This window comes from Anopheles coluzzii, chromosome 3 (genome assembly GCF_943734685.1).
Source record: "Anopheles coluzzii chromosome 3, AcolN3, whole genome shotgun sequence".
NCBI lineage: Eukaryota > Metazoa > Arthropoda > Insecta > Diptera > Culicidae > Anopheles > Anopheles coluzzii.
In genome coordinates, this window is record NC_064671.1 from 76,322,688 (window position 1) to 76,329,500 (window position 6,813).

The following is a 6,813-nucleotide window of genomic DNA, read 5'->3' on the forward strand; positions in this document are numbered from 1 at the left end:
TTCCTCATTCGGCATCAGTGTGCTACTCGCGAGCAGAGCTGATTGCAGCAAAAGCATTGCAAAAAAATATCGAAAAGATGACATTCCTGAATGAGAAGAAAGCTTTAGTTCTTACTTCTATTTCAACAACACGACTTGCAGTCAATGTTTCACGGGCAAAAGCAACCATGTCGATGCTTCGTTGCGAGCAGGATTGATCGAAATCGCCACAATCGCTGCCATTCAAACTGTCAATTAAATTTTATTTCAACATCACGGATTTCACCACCCCCATCCACCGTGCCGCCAACGTCCGTTTGTGAGCATTTCTTTTTATTGGCAGCGTTTGAGCCGGGCGACCGATTTGATCCCGATTTTCAACGCGAAACTTCAACAGGTTTAGCGAACCGATTGAAATTGTTTCAATGCTTTGAAGCAGATGACGAGCAGATGAAACAAAAACATGCTTTCAAACTTGGGAAGTAAAAGATGAAGTACGGTGTGTTTAGCTTTTTGTACGGCTTGTAAAGGTGATCACGCTTCACGCAATGGAAACTACGACAATCATCTTGTAGAGCCTGGTCTGCTGCAGCAGATTACAAGCAGTTACCAATCATCCGAACGAATGGAGGATATTCTCGATAGCATAATCTTCATCGCGAATGATGGCTTCCATGCTTCTCATCGGTTTTGCCCATTGCCCTACATACGTGGTGGTGCCTTTGTGCGACCGATTTCTTGCGGATGGTCAACTCCTATCAAACGGCGCTCAGCTCACGAGCTTTCAACTTTATCTCTCAATTTTGTCTTTTGACGTTCGATTGAAGACACTTGGTGGCAAATGTCAAAAAGCGGTGGGTGGGTGCTGTTTCTGCAGACTCTTTTTGCTCTATATTCGTGTGTCGTGCCGTTCGATTGACGACGACATCTGTGATTTCTGCAGAGGCATGAGACAAAGTGACCACCAACTCCATTTATTGAAACATAACGTTAAAAGATGATTCTACAAAAATAAATAGATTGAAAAATATTGAAAATAAAACATTGTTACCATAGCGTTAAATCTAAGCTTACAAACTTCATAAAAGTTTTGAGATTAAAAAAAACCATTCTACTGATAAATCAGTTGTTTGAGTGATTCAATCTCTTTCCCTCAACACATCATCGTACCAGCTTCTCACTGACCAGCCAAAATTTACTGCCAAAAGCATCAGTTCCGATGACAAATAGATATCGAATATCCTCGCAGTGCCGCATCAACCCACAGCTCTTGGTCGGTCTATCCATCCTGCTAAATGGGACACACAATCAAAGCTTAGCATCGCACTATGGCCAAGTGGTGTGTGTGTTTGTGTAGCTCTGTGGCACGTATGTACGGTGTCCACCAAGCAGGGTGGCGGATTTTCGCTGTTCTCGATTAAAAATAGTCTCGCTACGCTAAACTACACGCAGCAGCAAACGGGAAACTATGCGCCGGAGGCAAACGGAGGAAATGGAGCTGAAATTCGATCGGGATCGTAAAACCATTTCGCCTCGAATGGTCCCGTGACCACTCCGGTGGTAGTGTCGCAACAGGGGTTGAATGTTATTGCGGATTGGTTTTCGATGGTTCAGGTTGATGACAATTGTGATTACGATTCGATAATATTGCTGACGGGTTTTGTGACTCGATCGGAGTTGACTGAAGATGATGCTGCCGGGGGTGTCGGAGGGAAGGGGAAGGGATTGCGTACCGGATTACACCGGCACAGGAGTCAATGGGGTTCGTTTTAGGCTTTGCACAGGATACTGCTACTGGTGGGCCAAATTGGCAAACAAGATACCATTCGGGAGGGAGCGCGTTATGGCTTCTGCTGGCTGGTGCCATTTTCGTTCACCACCCGATAAATGATCGATTTAGCACCATCGCTTTCTGGTCATGAGTAATCGTTGTTTTTGGTTTTATAATCTCAGAGACAGTCGCATTTTAGGGGAAAAAAACTTTTCTGTATGTTTTATTCATCAAAAATTGGTTTTACTGTTGCCAAATCGGTATTTAGCTTTTTTATTTTCTTTTAATTGCTCTCAATTTTAATTATATTTTACAAATCTTTTTTTTTTGTAAGGAAATATAGTAAAAATTAGATAAAAATCATCTCACGAGCGTTGAATAATGATGCATTTACAATACTATTTAGTAACATTGTGCCACCTTTTCTTCAATCTTTAAATAAACAAACAAACTAATTCCTGTTTGTTTTTCGATGTTTTAGACTTGGCTAGCCTGGAATTATTATAGTTTTCTCATCCAATTCAAATTAACACATTTCGTTTTCCCATTTAGTCATTTGCCCGAGTGAAACTCCGGCAGAGTTGTACAGTAATGTGGGATACTCAGTTAATTACTGCAGAGTGCTGTCGCAATCAATACTGCAAAATGTCACTGTCAATGTCATAAAAAATCTGACTGATACAAACTCCATATCAGCGTCACGTACAATTCAGTATTGTAATAACCAGAGGTGATACTCAAAACGGTTGGTGTGATCAATACATGCTTTATGACATTTTTACGACCATCATTTTGTCAGTCACTATGTCATGACTTTTTTTAACACTATGTAAAAAAAGTCATGACATAGAGACTGACCAAACGATGGTCGTAAAAATGTCATGACTTTTTTTTTACTGTGATCATTTTTGCAACTGTTTAAGTCTCGTCACTGATCATCTCAACTGATTTGAGCTTTGTTTCAGTCAAATTTTCAGTGTTGGTGAATGAAACAGTGGCAATCGGCGGCACCATCATGATTATACTTGCGCCGGCACTAAGCTAAGCTTGACAGTCAAAGTATCGCGTTGGACTCAAGAATTCGGATATCGCGCATGTCATGTCGCATTTTTATTGAGCATCATCAATGAGCATCAAGCTACCACGGATATGTTCACTGTTTTCTTTGAACAAACTTTGAATCTGATGATGCTCATGACATTTTGCAGCACTGCTCGCAATACTGGAGGTTTCGTTGAGAAACTTTTATAATGTATCTCAGATCTCGTGGTAATACTTTTTTATTATTTTGGTTGCGATTCAAACATAACTATTGTTTTAAAAAAAAAACTTAACGGAATATCCCAATTTAAACTGTCTTCCAGGATAGTTTTGAATATGAACACCATTATTCAACTCTCGCGAGGAGTTTTTCAACGATGTAGCTTACACAAACATAATGTGATTGTTTCTATGTCAAATCAGTCAATTATTATTCGACAACCTATTATTTTTACACGTATCCATAGCTAAAGGTTATACAAATTTTATGGATTGAGCCGATTTTATGCATTGATATTATTTTGTTGCACACTTGCCAACTTTGCCATGCGATAGATATGAACAGGGCAAAAAATGCGTCATTGAAAATGCAAATCAAAACGATAAAGATTTGTAACAGTCCTCGCCTCGACGAAAAGAAAGGATAACACAACTTGAAACGAAACATCAGAAATCTAGGCATGTTTGAACAGCTGCAGAGAATTTCGTAATAAAATCTTCAACGTATTTCCAATTAAAAACAAAGGTTTTATTGTGTTTTGGCTTATACATGTTCTCGTTTTGAAAAAAGTTAAGAAAAATCAATATTACCATATCTTCAATCTGTAATGTTGAAATTTATAAAATTTGTTTTTAAGTTTTTAAACACTTCAAGAACAGCTCATGCATCAAACACAGTATTACACTATATCCTCTCAACTTGGACGATATTTTTTTCATATGTCGCCTCCGTCCCGCAAAACTAAACCCATTTGCTGTGGAGGAAAACTCTCATTTATAATGGTAATGTATGCGATAAAGCATATTTTCCGTTACCGATACGCAATCAACCAGTGCCAGATGGTGTAGCGTGTAAGTTTCCTATCGATTACCTTGCTTTCCTCCTTTTCTGATTCCGATTTCTTGCTACACAGGGCAAACACGCCAATCACCTTCTGCTACGGGGAAACGATTTTTTCCACCACACATCAAGGGGAGAAGAGAAAAATGTAGCTCCACTACACTGGAGGTTGCATTTGTCCTCGGGGCCTGTTGGGTTTCGAAACTATACAAATATTTTCTTCTTTTAGGAAAATCATCACACTCAAACAAGAGTACAGTTGGATGCTGCCCCTTCTTTTAGTGTGAGACAGAACGGGGAAGGAAAGAGAAAGAGAGTGTGCGTCCCTGATGGATTAGGATAATGCATTTTTCATGACCGTATCCTATCGCCCGTCGTTTGATATTGCATTCATTTGTTACGCCTTACGGAGTATGCGTGTATGCGTGTTTACTCCTGTTTTGGCATTGTTTAGGGACGTTTTTTCACCTATTTTGAGTAGACGGTGGGAGCATTTTTCCTCTGAGGTAGAACGTAGAAAATTAGTCCTGCCGTCTACCAAATCCTCAAGTGTTCACGATCACTTATCAGCATCGGATGTGAGACACTCCAAACAAAACGCGAACGGGGAAAACCCTCACCAGATGTTCAACGTGAAGACGCTTGGTGGCCTGAGGGGACACCTTCAACCAAGATGAGATTGCTCAACATTAAGGCGAGGGAAGCAACAGACGCGTATGTTTACAAACAATGCGTACATTATGCGCACACTCCTCCACAGCAAGCAGGAATGCCAATTGAACCGGCTCGTTTTTTCTTCGTACGGTTCATTAATTTTCTCAAAATGTATAAAAAGCCCCCGGGTGACGTTGGCTATTGTTGCCACAACACATTGTGTGTTTTCTACTTTGTTCCCCCCACATTCCAGCTTCTGCTTGAGTGGTGGTTTAGCTATGTCGGGCGGTCATGAGTCTTAAAGTGGCCCTCATCGGTACTGCGATAATGTCTTGATTAGGAGAACTTCTCTCAATCACATCCCAACAAAAAAGAGGCAGTAAAGTTCTCTGACATAGGACGATGGCTTGTCGCCCGAGGGGATGGTATGTTTTTTTTTTGGTTCGCTTGTTATTGTTGTCTACTGTACCTTAATCCTTACGGCACTTGCGTTTATTACGCTACGCAGCGTAAGAGGTTTTCGAATGGCAATCCCCAAACCCAAGTTCTTGTTAGAATATGAATAATGGAATAACAAGGATTGAAAGGCAGATAAAACCAAACAGTTCGACCGACGGGCTAACAGGCTGGGATGAAGGCTCGAAACGAACAGCAAAACAAACACAAAACCTAGTATTCCCTTTTTCCCTTTAACGCCACATCGGTCCTCTGTAGCTCGCTGTCTTGTTAAAGCAATTTATCTAAAATCAGTCTCATTGCAGGGCAGGGTAGAACATTCACTCTGAGACAGTGGAAATGAATTTTCCCTGTGTATAGGAAAAACCGAAACCCATGCTTCCGTCCACTACCGGTCGTGTACTGGTCACATTCACAATAATTGTCAACCGATTCTCGAGAAAAGGCAGCTCTAGCTACCATAACAGACGGACCGAAAGCGATACCCTACTAGCAATGAGAATGAAAAAGTGTGCGACTTTCAGGCGAGGGGCATGGAGAAGCAGGGGGAGACGGTTGGAAATACGCGGAATTACGCGGAGGCGCGAGCGTGTTTTGGTTTCTACACAGTTTTTGCACTCACACAATCACACATGTGTGAATGTGTGCGTTCACTTTCAGCCTGCACGTTCAGTTTGGTTTTTTTCGCAGCGGCATGCTGGTGTCGGTGTCTCGCTCGCACTAGTGCAGCGAGTGTTCCTCTGTGCGCTCCCTTTCTTGCCACGACACGAAATCGTCAGTTCAGCTCAAGCGTTCGCCATGAAAGGCCGCGCGCGTGTTAGCCTAAGTCCCGGGCGATCGAAGTTTCGCTAAGTGTTGAAGTGTTGTGCACATTGAAATGAAGCTGCGCTTTTCTTTCACCATTTATCTTAAATGTGTGATTTGCGCTGCTTTATTTCAATGTTTATTTTTGCTGTATCGAACATCAACAACGGGATTCACGCAGTTTGACGGCTCTTTGAAATACGACGATTTTTTTTATATTAAGAATTTGTGTGATTTTGTGGCAAGATTGTGTGAAGCTATGTGTGAAAATGCCCCTTTATTTGCAATAAAAGTGATTAAATATAAACCAAGTTTGATGTGTTCAAGTTTTTGTTTTGATTCGGGTGCACCAAGTCCGAATGAAGGAAAGCACACAGCGCGCTACGAAAGAAACGAGCGGGTGGGGGTGTCAGTCCAGCGCAGCGCAATTCGCTGGAATCAAGTGGGAGGGGGTACCAGTTCAGTGCTGCGCAAGCCGAAAGAAACGGGAAGGAAGGGGTATGAGGAAAATACTATGAAACAGCGCGAGCGAGCGTTCTTTACAGCGAGAGCGCCTCGTGTATTTTAAAGGCAAACAAGAGAGCGCATTCTCTCCGTGGTAACGCTCCATCCGCCATTTTTTATTCTCAGCCCAAAACAACGGACTTCGGATCCGATCTCGGGCCGGACCCCCACCGCGTGTTTCTACCTACCCCTCGCCTGAAAATTTCGTTCTCTTTGTCTGTCGGGTAAAGCTTAAAAATTAATGGAATGTAAATTAAGCACACCCGACAGACAAAGAGAACGAAATTTTCAGGCGAGGGGTAGGTAGAAACACGCGGTGGGGGTCCGGCCCAAGCACGGATCCGAAGTCCGTTGTTTTGGGCTGAGAATTAAAAATGGCGTATGGAGCGCTACCACGGAGAGAATGCACTCTCTTGCTTGCCTTTAAAATACACGAGGCGCTCTCGCTGTAAAGAACGCTCGCTCGCGTTGTTTCATCGTATTTTCCTCATACCCCTTCCTTCCCGTTTCTTTCGGCTTGCGCAGCGCTGAACTGGTACCCCCT